The following is a 14,939-nucleotide window of genomic DNA, read 5'->3' as shown; positions in this document are numbered from 1 at the left end:
GAGGGGAAGGAATGAAAAAGGTGGTATAGATCACGCAAGAACTACTTTTTTGCTTTATTGAATGGTTCCATTGCTGCTTTAATATCCTGCGTTTCCTGTTGAAGCATGATGCTTGGGCAGCACATTAAACCAATGAGATATTAGTTATCAAGAGCAATGCAGTTTGGGCATGAGCCCGGTTTTCTGCCCATCCCATCAAGCCGTTCAGTTGTACGTCAATAGACTGCAGAGTTAGAAAACATTGCTTTTTGCTACTTGAGTGCCTCTTGGTTGTTCTGGGAAGCTGCAATGACTACCAGGAACTCTGTACCGTTTTCAACCCAGCCTAAAAATAAAACTCCCAAGATGCTCTCCAGCTTAGCAATGATATCAGGGATTGTTATTTCCTTATGTCTAGTGTCATCATTTTCAAAAAAAAGAAAAGGAAGGATGAAAATGCTTGCAGCAGGAGAGAGTGGGATGGTGGGAGTGTGGGGAGGAGGACAAAGGCACGGAAGCCTGCAGTGACAGCCAGTCCCTGGGGCAGGTTGATGCTGGAAGTCGACTGCTCCTGCACTCCTGTGGAGCCATGCATACTAAAATGTGACAATACTCTGGCAAAGTGTAATACTGCATAAAAATGTGTCTTCTCCGACATGTTCCCTGAAAAGCCCTAATGTCAGGTGGTGTCTTCATACGATCGGCGCTAAACCAGCTTTACCCCACGCTTTGCTAACACTTGGTTTGCCTGCGGCATGCTGAATGTCAGTAATGCTCGTGCAGTCCTCTGTTGTGCGTCCTGCATCTGTCTCCACACCGTCATTTGACCTTTGTCTGTCTCATTCATTTTTTCCTCCTCTACTCTCGTTGCTTAGCTCTTCTCAGTCATCTAATAACTCTCCTGGCCTTACTCTCACTCTGTTTTTAATTTCCACCTTCTGTCTCCTCTTCTCCTTGTGAAAGCCTTCTCCTCGTGTCCTCCCTGCCCACACTGTCCACTCCCACACCTCTCTCTTACTGTACCGCTCCTCTTCTTTCTCTATTTCCAGGGATTGGGTTTTGTTTCCTCATCTTCTATCCTCTCCCTGCAGTTGTCTTCCTTGTTATCTTTGCCTATCCTGTTTCTGCATCCTTGCTCACCTTCCATCTTTCTGCCTCTGGCTATTCTGTAAATTACCACATTTTCTTTCTTTATGTCTCATTCCCTCTTTTTCTTTCTCTCCGTCTTGTCTGCCCTTGAGGCAACCCAAGTACGACAATGTTATCAGTCACAGCACTACCTCACCACCTTCTCCGGCAGCACTTCCTCTGTCATTTTGTCTCGTCTCCCTATCGCTTGCTGATTCTGCTGCCCTCCATGTCTCCTTGCCAGTGCTGCTCTAACTTTCAGTCACAAACTATCCACACATGCAAACACACACCCTCTGATCCTGCAAACCACACATGATTATATGCTGCACCCTGCCTGTCTCAGAGGCTCCCTCCCTCCCTCCTCGCTATTTCTCTCCTCCCTCCCTTCATTTATCTAACTTTCCCACTCATCTCTTCTCTCCATCTGCTTTCTCTTGATTTCTTTCTTCCCCTCCCAAACTGTCATTTCTCTTTCTTCTTACTCACTCAGCGTCTCACTCTCTCCTTCATTTGGTGCTCTTCCTCTGTTATGGAGGAGATCTCATTTACAACCAGAGCAGTGCAGTATTGAAGCTTTCTGGCACACAAGTTGGATGTAACTGATCTGCTCAGCTGCTGATCGATCAGAGCCAAAGAGATAGATAGCACCCTGTCCCATTCATTTACTCTCGCTCTTTTTCTTTCACTCTTTTCTTCTTCCATGCTCTCATTGCATCTTTTTCCCTCTTTAACAGTGATAAAGATGCAAGTAGTAAACATGTTAATCCAATAAGTAAATACTTTAAGTTTTTTAAATTGTGAGGAGTTTTCTTTAAATTTCATATTTATGCAAAAAATAAAGAGTGACACAGCAGTATGCCTGATGCACTATGGCATTTAATAGCTGCTTCCAGCCTAGGATGAGTGTTTCTTCTGATTCATGTGTTCCCTTTAGTGACAGTCGGTGTAGGACATACAGTTGACTGTATTTGAGAAAGTCTCCTTTGGACCTTAGCCAGTACACCTCTGGTGACCCATTCTTATTTGTGATTCCAAAATCTGCACACAAAAAGGTACCCAGATTACATCTTCAGATGTGAAACTCAACAAATCCTCTTGTTTGAAATGATACAACTCAGATGTTTGCCACAGCTTATAAATCCCTCAAATCAACTTCCTACATTTCTAATCTTACCTGGTTCTATCGGGTAACTGTCACTTGCGTATAATGTAACCTACAGCAATGCCTTAACCTTAACTTTTTCAGTTTTTAACCACTAGTTGAAAATAGCTTTTGCCTGATATTTATCTCTGTTCATCTGTTATACAAATATATAGCTTTTTTTGATTCCAGTTCTTCCCCCCTCTTATCTTTCCTTGTCTCTTTGGTCTGTGTGTGACACTCTTGTAACACTGGATTTTCCCCTCTGGGAATCAATAAATTCTTATCTAACGCTTTGTACCGATGCCTCAGAAAGCTATAGTACGGCATGTGTGCGCGTGCAGTAACTGAAATAAGCTAGGTAAGTATCTGCACTTGCTATATACGGTTGTAGACATGAACTCCCACCATGCATGTCTAGTGCGTGTTCCTGTTTGTGAATTAATGTGACACTTGTCTGCACTTAGGAAGTCTTCTTGTGCTCTTAAGAGTTTGCTGCTGTATTTGCAATAAGCCGGGGACACACTTATGTGTGTCAACACAAACACACCCACACTTTTTTGCACTCTCGCTCAGGCACACGTGCACAGAGAACAAGACATCGCAGTATATAGCAATAAGGACAAAAGCCCACTGGGACAAAGCCTACTTGACACTTTTTGGGACAAAAAAAAAAAAGTCAAGGAGGTCAGTCGATAAAAGATTAATGATTAAGAAATAAATCACAGAGAAGAGCACAAAAATGCGCCGGAAACTAGACAAAGAGGAGTATGAACAACAGACTATTAATATGAAGGTACATGTGTATTTGCTAGCTCATCCAAGCTCTTAGGCTTGTGTACCATATCTGTTGTTTGCAGGTGTTTTTGTTTTTTTTTTACTCTATTTTGGGAAATCTCTTCTTGCACGACCCTGCGTGAACCCATAGCTGTCCAGAGAGCAGGAAACAGACTGTTGACGAGAGCAAAAAAGGCTGCATAAAGTGAGAGTGAGAACATGAGCTAAAAGCATCTATGGAAGGATCTACTCTGTACCCTCTGCTCTGGAGCACAACTCTGTGCCAAGAGACTGAACCTGACCTCACCCCAACTCCAGCAAGCTTCAGTTTTAACACCCACCACAAGCCCTGGAGGGTGCCGCTTCTCTTAGTGAGGACAAACACTGCTGAATGCGTTGCCACTAATGGCTTTAAAATGATGAATTTTCATTAAGTGTTTTTTCTGTGATACTGTTGAACCCGAACCCATGCAAATTAAAATAAGCTTAAGGCATGACTTGTGGTAAAAGCTCTAATGCGTCTGTTTGAAGTTTGTTTTTCACATGTTGGACCTAATGCACTTGGTCCATTGTTGTCCTTGGTTTCTGTGGATCATTATTAATGTCGGGGCCTTTTAAATGCCAGCCACTATTAATAATGTTAATAAAATCCATGTGTGTCTGTGTGTTTGCACATGTAGGTTTGTGATTATATTTCCAAATCTGCAGATTGGCGTGTGTGCGCGAATCCACTTTGGCACTCGCAAATGCCATTAGCCCATAATCGACTTAGGGAATGTTGCAATGTTTATAAACAAGGGGATTTGTATTTGCTCTCAGAAGCCACTTATCACAAGCACGGTAATCCACAGATCTTATTGGGCTGTGAATAGGTGTCCCAACAGGCTTCAGTCAGAAATCACTGACAGCCAGACATCGCGTTGCCACTAAGCAGTTAATGCTGGACTGCAAGGCGTTTAGTTTGGAGGTAGAAATGAATGGAAAGTTTTAAAGCGGCATCATTTGACTGTCTATTCATATGGCTGGCATGCACTTGAGCTCTGCTGCATTGTTTGATGTTACAGTACGCAAAAGCTCCGCTAGCATAAATGCAGAGATCAAATATGGAGGCAGCCTTTCATTCGCTCGCATTCAAATTCTTTTTCGGTTACACTAAGGCTTTCTAGCATGCACTCTTACTCATAATCCAGGCCCTTCATATTAGGTGAGCACTTGCATACAGAAACAACTGCGAGCATACCAAAACAGTCTTCCCACACAATCATAATTATAGGGAGGCCGACACATAGACACACACTCTCTCTAGGCAAGGAACAAAAGAACACCCACGTAGCCTCTTCTTGCAGCACTCGTGTGTACTGTAAGCCCACTCATCCTTTTGATACTATCGCTCCTGTGTCGTACTTGGTCCTCTTTAGTATGTATAGAAAGCACAGGGACGGGGTAACGGTATTGGATATGGAAAAAAACAACAAATGCAGAGGTAAGGAGAGACTAAAGCATGAAATACAGTGAAAGTGGGAAGCAAAAAAAAATGGAGTACATAAGATGGAGGAGGGAAGGGTGCAAGATGGGATAAAATGAAGCCAGTTGTGTGACGAGCGGAGGAAAAGTGAGATGGAAGAGGAGAGTTTGAGGAAAATGGAGAGAAAGGGGGATGAAGTCATTGTGTGTGAATGCGTGTCGTTAAGCGGATGGGCAGAGAAATATGTAAAGGCGATAAACGGGTGAAGGCCGCCATCCATCACTGTCAGAGAGAGGGATGAGGGAGGGAAGACGGGATTTGATTAGAGGAAGGGAGAGCTGCTAAAAACGACTCTGTATGTCATCGCCGTCACGATAGTGGTGGGAGAAGTGGGAGTGAAAGGCGATGAGGTAAGGAGGAGTGACGAGGTTAGTGGTCAAGAAAATTACAGATAAGTTGGGATGGGACATTTAAAGCACCACATCTTGAGGTCAGAAAATTAAAAGTAAAGGCCAAGTATGTGAAAGTAGTCTTTTTGTTTCCTCTCTAAATGCTGTTTTGTTGTTGTAGGAGTAGAATTTAGTAACCCAACTAAGCAAACTACGGGCTGCTGTCCCAAAAGAAAATGAGATGATTACAAACGCTCCAACTTTAGATTTGTTTCAGGTCTTTGGCTGACTGAGAAGTGTGAAGATCATTATCTTTCAAACAGGAGTTACAGTGTAATCCTAATCTTTGTGTCAAGCATGGGCCTCTCAAGAAAGAACAAAAACATGCTCGTTTGTGTGGAGTCCTTTTTCGGTCTTTTCATCTTTTTGCCATACAGATGGGGGGTACTGATGGGGAGGAAAGAAAGCTCACAGAACCCCTGAGGTAAATAGTAGGAGTGAAAGAAGTGAAGTGTGTTCTCTTTAAAATAAAAAGACTGCAGTCTCTTCACAGTGGCACTCCAAAATAATACACTACTTATGAAATACTCGACTCAACTAATTCCTCCCAAGCCTCTGTTGTATTTGAAAGAGGAAGAAATGAATGTGTGTGTACGTACTCGTATATTCATCTGTATGCAATACCCACTCTCACTAATTCCTGTTGGAATCCTTCTTGTTTGGAAGATTTCAATAATTGTTTCTATTCCTGGAACGTCTCATAGCCAGATATTTAACGTGTTTTCATTTGGGTTTTTGGTTCAATTATTTGTTTTTTCATTCCTGTGAAATTTCCCATCAGTTTATGTACTAAGTGGCTCATATATTATCCTTGTTTTTGTCTCACTGAGGCACATTTCACAGTTCTTGCATGAAGATCATAAAAACTCTGGTGGTTTTGGCGATTTTTCTTAAGCAGTCTGAAGAGCTTTTACTCTTATTTGTACAAAATTTGAAGACACGAGTGTTTGATCTGAGAGATTCTAGCGTTGTAGGGTGCTTTTGGCTACTGTACCTTATGAAAAGCCAGGAGCTCTTGAAACTATCTAATCTTTAAACATGGCAACACTTAAGAGAAAGCAACCCACTCTGCTTGTTCTCCGCTCACTGTGTTTGGAGTAGGAAAAAAAATGGCAATATTGATGGAGTCTTTGAAGTTTGGCTTTATAAAAGCTGCCACTTCGCATCAGCTTTGCATAGATAAGCAACCCAGTCTTTAATGAACTTGGAGTGGCTTGTTAAAAACTGCTTAAAAAGTCATAAAAGTTGAACCACCTCGGTTACCTGTGATTCTTTTTGAAGTGTGGCTGTCACAGTGGCCAGACCTCCCTTCGTGCAATATGTGGAAGCGCTCGGCTGCAGGATGTGCCAGACATCCCAAAAACCAGGTGTTAACCCTGCTGTTCTGATTTGGCGCTGGCTGTGAATTGGTGAACCACGGAGAGGCTGAGCAGGAAAACCTGACGTGATGAACCACAGCAACGAGTAGGCCTCTACTTGGTGTCACGGCTCACATATGTGCACCTCCATCTGGCTATTTTGTTCCTCTTCCATCAATCAAATGAACATATAGCTTTGGAGGCTTTCTTTCCAGTTCTCTAACAGTGTCATTACCATTAAGGTTGTTATAACTGTGGCAGCCAATAACCCATTATTTGCTGAGGGTTTGTAATTTAGTTTCCTCCCCTTGGAAAGCCCACACAACTGCACAGCTTGGGGATTGTATTTTCTGGGAGGTAAATTGAATTGGCAAACAACAGAGGTGACAGTGATTTTCTTTGGCACTTCATTGGCACAGAGGGACGGGGAGTGGTGCCGTTATGATTTGTTATGTAACTCTCGTATACACCGCCTGAACTTTCTTCCTACTGGTATTTGTGGCCATTATAGAAGTGTACCAGCACAGCTTGTGTTGTGTGTGCATTTCTTTTCGCGGGGAGGTTTTCTTAATCGTTGTAATGCTTCATTGTCACTCAGAATGCAAAGCAGGACTTCAACATTATGTTTTGAACATCCTTTTGTAAATGCTAGCAGTCTCTTTCTATACATCTTACAGATGGATTCAGCAGCTGGATCACGGGGACAGCTGAGCAAATAAGGGACATAAAGCACTGAAAATAACTTGGTTACATTGCTGTGCCAGAGTGTCTTTTCTACTTGGAGAGTAATAATTTTTCATTGTGGAGGATAGCTGTCATACTGCTGATAGGGGGAAGCAGCTCAATGCTTTTCTCTTTTGATGACTTCTTACTCCAGATGGCAATAGCATAGTAGGATCTAATTAAATTCCACAATGACAATAAGTAAGCCAATAAAATCATGTAATTAATAGCTGACGCTCTCTGTGTTTCCACATGCTCATTGATGCTATTCCATATTGCGCTGATTGTGAAGGAAATTGTGTTTGCATCAGTTGGCATCCACGAGCCATTCTTTAAGACTTCTCCGTGATTGAATCACACGGACTGCGGGGCGGACACGGTTCTTGTAGCAGAGTGGGTTGGCCACTAATTGCACAGTTGGTTGTTTGAGACATGGCCACATACGCTTTGACAAATGTGACCTTGGGCAAGGCACTGAACTTCAAGATGCATGGAGGTGGGTGAAAGAGAAACGCACTGCAAAGCACTTTGTGCGAGCGTGCCGAGGTTAAAACAAGTGCAGGCTGCTGATGTCACATGACATCAGTGGGGTCGTTAGGGGAAAGGATGGATTAAATGGCTGCATGATGTCAAGAGCCTCGAGCTCAACACATGTGAAACTTGAAAATTAAAGCAGGAGGTTGTGAAATCTTTGCTTTGTTCTGCAGCGACCAAGTTGTCACTTTCAAAGTTGAGAAAGGTGTTTTTAAGGTCTGAAAAACAACATACTGTTCACGTATGTTCACAGGGACGTGAACATACGCATGTTCCTCATTCAACACCTTATTGTAGATGAAAGCAAGTTAAAGATTCTTCAAATTTATTGTGCTCATCTGGCTATCTGCTTCTAAAAAATGCTCCCATATTCTAATTGTGATGTGCTGTTAAATATTAGTGACTTAACCTGTGGTGTGACACCTATTACCCTTAAGTCTGGTACCAGTAGATATTCTCTTTCTTGATTTGTAAGATTTTAGTGAAGGTTGATTGTGTGCATTTGAGTTTGCAGACAGAGGGGTCACCCAGGAGAAACTCTTGCTTCAGTTTCTAATCCTAGTTTATTTTTCTTCACAGTCACATTCTTGAACTTCTAAACTTGCACCCACTTAAATATGGTTATGTTTACATCCACAAATTTGCCTGCAGACACACAGTAATGTAAGTGGTGTAAAATAGCTGACCTGCCACTCACCGTGAACATAATGTGCTTGCATTTTCCTGTCCTGTTTTTATTTTTTTTAATCCTTCTGATGCTCTTTCTTCATCTTCGTCTCTCTAACTTTCAAGCTCAGCTTCATTGTCCCTTATTGACCTGTTTTGGCGCTTATTTCTCTATAAGCAGATGACTGCTCGTTATCTGATTGCCTTTCCATCCGAACTCCAACCTAATGTCAGTCTTTCAGCACCATATTATCAATGGATGCTTTTGTGCGTGTGCACCTGTGCGTGTTTACGTCGATAAGGCTAATCAACCACAAATTCAGTACAAATACAAGTCTACAAATGATGTGCCAACACACCACTGCTGATCTGTCAACATCCCCACCAGTCAGACACCCTGCAGCGCCAATTATATGGACCCTGATTGGCTGACGCCACGGGATGCAGCTTGGTGGAAAAGCGCGCGCGTGTGTGTGTGTGTGTGTATGCATGTGGCAGTTTGGTGATTCAGCAGGCTTTTCAGCTCAGTGAGGGGAAATCCTGAGTAAGAGAACAGTTACCCAATCAGCGTTCTGCATCCAGCACAGTAGGTCAGTGACATGCCAGCCAGGCCTCTGCATCACAGTGATGGATGTATTGATTAATGCTGCACAGACGGGCGCACACACACTTCCACACAGGCGCACACTTCTATAAAAAATAAACTGTCTTCACTAATGTGTTTGTTCCTTTTTCTACCCTTTTTCTATTTTATCTCATTCGATTTTCTATATTGCTCTAGTGGTCACCCATCTTTCTCATGGCCCTCTCTGAACCAAGGGAACTTAAATGAGGAAAGACAAAAGGCCAGTGATAAGAGATGGGTAGCACAAGTAGAATCAGAAGGAGGCATAAATGTAGCATGTAGCATATAAGCGATTCCTTGCTCGAGTCTCGTTAGCATCAGGCGCGTTTGATCTGAAGCCACTTTTAACTGTTATGTATCACAACTTGCAATGTAACTCACCACAAAGAGCTTTTTTCCCCCCAGTGTGTGATACTAATGCAGACAAAACAAGGCTGCACTGCAATGAGCCTGCAGGGGAAACTGGTTTCCCTTGAGTTTGTTGATTACTGCGTCTCATATTCTAATGCTTAGCAGTGCTGATACATGCAGAAATGCTGCGTGCTTTGCTGTGAGACTTAAGTGTTTCCAACTAAGTACAAGCCGGTTCCTTCTGATAGTCATCACCCACGCTGCATTCTGCACCATGATTCACTTGAACATCTACAACCAACTGCATCTGTTGGTGATATTTGTAATGCAGACAAACACATGTGAACTGAAGACGTAGTGCTGGTTTGGCAGGAAGCTGTTCCCAGCGTGTTTGGCAGAATTGTGGGACATACTTCCAAACTGATGGTCATGATGTTTGCCTTTGTCGGGCTTGGATTTAAACTCGATGTGAAGAATGTGCATCTCAGCAGTCTAAAAGACTCTGACGGTGCTTTAAAAGCCCAGACTTTCTTTTTCAGTTCTTGGTTTTAAACTCATGAAAAGCCTAAAATCAATCATCGAAGAGTAAATGCACCCAGAATATCAGTCAGTGGACCTGACAGATTGAAGGGCACCTTTGATTTGTCTTGGTATGGTATAGTGCTGGGACAATCAACAGTCATTTATCCAGCAAGAATGCCAAACCGCTTAGGCTTTGGAAGTATGACCCCATATTTCCTACTCTTTTTCTGCCTTTTTACAGACTGAACATGCGATAAAAGGTTTAAATGGGGTCATAACATCTTGCATTTTAGGCTCGTTGGAGAAAAGTTTTGATGGGATTGAACACATCAAAGTTTTGTGCTGTTCCTGTAAATCCATCTGCTCTCTTCCTCCATCTCTAGAGGGGGTTTTCACAAAGCAGGATTAGCAAGTTAGCCTGATAAGTTTAAAAGTACTCTGTGAAATTTTGTTAGCAATTCTCAGTCTGCATAGCTGAATCACATGACATAAACCTAATTTTCTCATTTAGTTTCATAGATTTGGATCAGTATTAGCTAGAGTGGACTAATCTTTCACAGATACGCGGGTTAATTCCTAATCTTAATTTGCAAAATTCTGCTGGGACTCATTGGATCTAGTTCTAGGTGTTTATAAACGCTGCAGAAACCATAAATTTTATTATTGTTTTCTAATTCGTGTTTCTCCTTTGTGTGTGTCCTTTATGTGATTTTTGAGCTGACCCTTCTCTGTGTTGCTCACTGTTTTGGTCAGGACTAAATGGGTCAGGCCTGATGGAGCTTGTTGGAGCACACTGACACTGACAGTGTGTTTTGCCACTACAAAGGACATCAAGTTCAGCGTAGCTGCTTTTTGATAATGGAGGTGTACTCATCATGTTCTCTAATCTCTAGAAGGATAAGAGATCGTTCTGTGGCAGAATAAAACACAGAACTGGATGAAGAGAGCACAGATAACAGTGTTCGTCTCTAGCTGTAGTTTCTACTTCTCTTTAAATACGATTGCTGCGTGAAGTCTTAATTTCCACCACATCTCCGACCCCACACTTAACCCCTCCCCCAAGTTTCCTCACGTTCACACTCGACTTTCCCCCATTTCTCCCATCTCCTGGATATCTCCGTCCCCAAAACCCACCCCTCCATCTGTCTCCAGTGGTTGCCGTGGTTACGGTTTGTTCTGCTCATCAGGCACCTGCTGTGCCTAAACAGACTGTCAACAGTTTAATTACTCATACTTTCATCCCCGTGTCTTTCCTTACTTTCTGTACAGCACGTTTGCTCGCTCCTTCCACCTCTTTACGGGTAACCTCTTGGTAACTTTCTTTTGCTCCTTCAATCATTCTCTACTTTTATCTTCACACTTCCTTCCGTCATTTGACATCTTTTGACTTTCATCCTTTTTTTTTGTCATCCTTTCGTTGCTATCATTATATCCTACAAATCTACGTTCGACTACCAACTGTCTAATTACTCAATCTTTTATCATTCAGTCCCATCGGATTGATTCCATTCGTTCACACACCCCCTCCTCCTTGTGTCTCTGTTTTATTAGTGCAGTTTTTCTTCTCAGACATTGTTATTCCTCTATTCCCTTATCCCCACGCTCTCTTATCATCTACCTCTCAAGTGTCATCGCTCGCCTTTTTATTCTTCATTACTCAGTCTCTCTACATCCTCCGAGTGTTCCTCCCTATCTTAAACAGTGTTGTAATTACGCCTCTTCATCACACTATCGTTCTGTACCTCTGTCCATCATCTGCCGCTCTGATCCCTGATCCCGACAGCGGCCTGATGCCTCATCCTTTGATCCTCCCACTATTCCTTAACAGCTCAGCTTTTCACGTCTCTCCCTTCACCGTTTGTCATCCCCTCTTTCGTCCATTCATCCATCAAGTGCCATCCTCCTGACAGTAACCGCGTTTCCCTTGTTTCAGGGTTTCAAACTTTCCACTTCTCTCCTTGATGGAAAGTTGGTTAAATCAAGCAGGTGTGGGACATCCTACATCCATCATAGGTTATGATCTTTGATGTTTAATCGTGCCTTTTTTTTTGTTTCATGTAATTATCATTAATGTTCATGACTTTTCCACTTATTTGGGTCCCTCATCCTCCTTTTGGCTCTTTGTTCATTAATCAGCTGTTCAGTGAGGCCTCGCCCCGCGACCAGCTACTGTCCTGTCACCATAACCAAGTTTGACTTTTTGCTATATTGAAGTGGTGTGCATAAGTATTTAGTAATGGGCTCTAATCTACGTTTAGCTGGCTTTTCTGGGGTATTTTTACCATTTCTAAAGATTAAAAAATGCATGAGAGAAAGTTTAATGTAATTATTAGCATATCAGACTTGTAGTATGCTAGTATAATTATAATCACCCAGCCTAGTCTTAATTCACAGGCCAGATGCAGTTCATACTGCAAAAATGTCTGGATTTGCATGTTGTTTGAGCTAGATCACACTAACTAGCACACAACCAACACTGCCCGGTAACCCATCAGTTAATAAATATATATAATATAATATATACACACATTTGGTTTGTTTATCTTGGCAAGTCTTGTATTTTGAACAGCAAGTGCCCCATCTGTTCACCTGCCTTACTGTTGCCTGAGAATGACGGGCAGGCACCATCGGTAACAAGAAGCCACGTGGAGCATTAACAACATAATTGAGAAATTGTTCTTTTATTCTGCTTTTATTTCACTGTTTGAGTCAAATGACACTTACCTGCTCTGTATTCTTATGAAACTCAGTAGCAGGAGAGCAGAGCCAATTATAGATTGATGATTTAATAGAAACCAAACAGCCTCTTTGTTGCACTTCAAAAGGAGTTAGTCGTCATTTCTTCTGCATTAGCTGTGCCCCCGTTCAAAGCGGGAGTCAAAACTGTAAACTATCAACGGAGCAAATAATGAGCCCTGTCTTGGTTATTCAGAAAGCTTATTGTTCACATGTGCCGTATTGTTTTAAGCTGAATCTCGTTTGTTTCTGGGATAATTAATCTTCCTCTAAGGTAGATTTTTCACTTCCTATAAGCCGGTACTCGATAATTGGCTCGTCTTTTTACATGGAAAAGCCCTATGGTACGTTGTATTCCCCTCCTAGTTATATCTCCAAATAGTTCATTACTGGTGTTAGTGATCTTTAACAGAGTTTTTGGGGCCATGCAAGGCTAATTGTAGCCAATGGTAACAGTAGAAAGCAACATAATGATGACCATCTGTCACTGTTAATTATTTCTTCTCATCTGTTTTTCTATTTTTAATTCCTACCCAGTCAATCCTCATTCATGTATTCTAGCCTGGATGTGTCTCTTTCTAACTTTATTATCTAGTCACTCATCTCAGGTCTTTTTTCCCCCCACTGCCTTCATTTTAATGTAGTTTCTTGCTTCTGAAATCTCGATTATACAACACTGTGCTCATCTTGATCCTTCCATTTCTTTGCTTTTTCACTGTTACCATAAGACCTTCATCACGTCACTGTGTATCCTTCCCTACTTCTTCCACTCATTGTTTTTTCCTTGTCACATGACAGTCTGTCACTGATTATAACTAGGGTTGCCAACTCCCTGAAAAATAAATAAGGGACACCTCGTGGCCAGGGCCGGGCAACCCAGTTGTCTTCACCCTTCCCAGTGTGGTAGCTCTTTTTTTTGTGTGTGAAATTATTTTTTAACCATTTGACTTGAACTTGATTTAAGCAGATGCATATTCTTTGTGATATGACCATATGGGAAACAAATGATCATTTACCATTTATTTTTAGCTCACAATGACAACATTAACACAGTAAAACAGGTCTCTTTCTTAAACAGAAGCCTGTCATGCTTAACTTTTGAGAATATAAGTAAATCTTTCTTTAAAAGAACTCTGTCCTGCTTAACTTAAAATTATATAAATTAATAGAAAGCAATAGAACGAAAAATATTCTTGTAACAGTGCACATTTAGTGCATTTAGTACAGTTGGCTTCAGTTGAGGTATTATTTCAGCTTTTCTAATCCTAATCAGCTGCTCCTGTTTGTAAACCCACTTGTTCCCATGATTACGCATCTTAACTCATCATCATTATTCATCTATGTATTACTTTTATGTATTAGTGATCTATTTGTTGTAATCATCTATCCTTGCAGTTGTTTATTACACAAAATAAATTATATTATTACACTTCTGGCCACATAGCACTGATATTCACTGCACATGCCCATATTAACCTTAACCACAGGGTTTAAACAACAAACCAGTGTTTACATACCATATCTGCTTCTGCCATGGCCTGGCGGACAAAAAATTGGTAAAGGGTTCCCCGAGCTTTCATGCCCCTCATGTTCTTCATGTGCCCACCACTAGAAGCATGCCTATGGAAAAAGTGCGCCAGCACACAGTGCAGTGCGCTTTATAGTGCACTTTTCCAGCCAGGTGTTTTCCTTTTCCCATTCCTCCCTGTACTTTTGCAGCCTTTTTTTTTCTTTCTCTGAGCGAACAAACATTGCTGCTCTGATGCTGGGCTCACACTGTGCGATTTTTGGCCCATTTTGAGCCGATTTTTGAGTCGTGCGACCGATTTGGTGATCAGCCCGATTTTGGCCTTCATCGTGCATCGTGTAGTATACGTGGGGTAACGAGAAGCGATTAACACCTCACGACCAGCTCCCGATCATCAATCGCTCGTGAGGGTGTCACCGCAGCTGCTCACGCGCAAACACGTAAACGTCGGTGAAAAAGACGTTGCAGCACAGCTGTGCAGCGTGTGATCTGGACACAAGCGATGGAGGCACAACTTGTAGAACTTTGGAAAGCTCATCCGAGCCTTTTCCATGTGGCATCACAAAATTATCACGACCACAACAACCATGAAAATAGTTGGATTTACACTGCTGCTCAATCACAGCTGCCTGATCAATGTTTTTCATTAGCAATTTAGCAAAGTTGATGTGGTGGTGTGTCTGTGTGAGTGAAAGACAGAGAGAGCGAGCGACAGATTTTCTGTTATAACCTTCATGTTATGGACGCACAGTGTGCCGTCCGAGACTTGCACCGCAGTGTCGGCGTTTGTTTCCCTGTTGGCCATGCTTCTTGTTGTGGTCATCGGTTGTCTTCCGGTATTTTCTCCGTAAGCGACCTTTCCTCAACCAATGAGATGAGCGGTAATCTGAATTGTCATACTCGAATTGTCATAAGTGTGCTGTCAGCTCATTGGTCACAAAGCAGGAGAGGGGC

At 42.1% G+C, this 14,939-nt stretch overlaps 2 protein-coding genes across 3 annotated transcripts in view; one reads left to right on the top strand and one right to left on the bottom strand.

Moving 5' to 3' along the window:
* The window catches only part of pcxb (pyruvate carboxylase b), a 319,257-nt gene that overhangs the window by 214,826 nt on the left and 89,492 nt on the right, over positions 1–14,939 (top strand). The gene's annotated exons all lie outside the window — the stretch shown is intronic.
* Positions 1–14,939, bottom strand: part of LOC147335944 (leucine-rich repeat and fibronectin type-III domain-containing protein 4) — a 39,546-nt gene that overhangs the window by 21,369 nt on the left and 3,238 nt on the right. The gene's annotated exons all lie outside the window — the stretch shown is intronic.

This window comes from Aulonocara sp. 'chitande type north' Nkhata Bay, linkage group LG3, assembly GCF_057382095.1.
Source record: "Aulonocara sp. 'chitande type north' Nkhata Bay isolate Kocher_YH1m ecotype deep benthic linkage group LG3, A_spYH_male_GT1.1, whole genome shotgun sequence".
In the NCBI taxonomy this organism is placed as follows: domain Eukaryota; kingdom Metazoa; phylum Chordata; class Actinopteri; order Cichliformes; family Cichlidae; genus Aulonocara; species Aulonocara sp. 'chitande type north' Nkhata Bay.
This window is presented reverse-complemented; position numbering and strand designations above follow the sequence as displayed.